This window comes from Micromesistius poutassou (genome assembly GCF_964030765.1).
Source record: "Micromesistius poutassou genome assembly, chromosome: 18".
NCBI classification, from domain to species: domain Eukaryota; kingdom Metazoa; phylum Chordata; class Actinopteri; order Gadiformes; family Gadidae; genus Micromesistius; species Micromesistius poutassou.
The window spans coordinates 15,252,723-15,253,738 of NC_140288.1; positions in this window are offsets into that span (position 1 = coordinate 15,252,723).

Sequence of the window (1,016 nt, forward strand, 5' to 3'; positions counted from 1 at the left end):
GCTGTGAGAGGACCTGAGGAGAACCACAGGAGGGAGGGAGGAGGTCTTCAGTGAACACCAGGGTCTCCTCACCGGGGTCTCCTCCGGGGGGGAGCAGAGTGTGGACGGGAGGATGGATGAATTCATTCATGCATTACTGAATCAATGAATAGCTGGATGGAAGGACAGATGACTGAAGAAATGAACGCATGACTGAATGAATCGATGAATGATTGACTGAATGGACAATGATGAATGAGTTAATGAATGGAAAGGTGAATGAACGATTGGAACAATGAATGGATAGGTAAATGAATGAATGGAAGAATGAATAGATAAATGAACAAATGAATGTGGGGATGAACAAAAGGATGGGTGTGACCTGGAGGAGGGGTGGGTAGGGACGGAGTGGAGGTCCCTGTGGTGGTGTGGGTCCAGAGGGGGGTCCCGGGGGGCAGCCTGGCTCTGGGGGGGGGGGCGGGGGGTCCAGGCTGTCCACACTCTCCTGGGAGCTGTACTGGTCTGGACTCCTCCTCAGGCAGCTGAACCCAGAGTCCCACCCAGCAGACAGGTCTGTGGTGGACACACTGAGGGACACACAGGCAGACAGGGAGGGAGTCAGACAGACAGGCAGGGAGTCAGACAGACAGGCAGGGAGTCAGACAGGGAGTCAGACACACAGACAGACAGGCAGGGAGTCAGGCAGGGAGTCAGACAGACAGGCAGGGAGTCAGACAGACAGATAGACAGGTAGACAGACAGACAGACAGGTAGACAGACAGACAGACACACAGGCAGACAGGCAGGGAGTCAGACAGACAGACAGGCAGGGAGTCAGACAGACAGACAGACAGACAGACAGACAGGCAGGGAGTCAGACAGACAGACAGACAGACAGACAGACAGGCAGGGAGTCAGACAGACAGACAGACAGACAGGCAGGGAGTCAGACAGACAGACAGGTAGGCAGACAGACAGACAGACAGACAGACAGACAGACAGGTAGGGAGTCAGACAGACAGACAGACAGACAGACA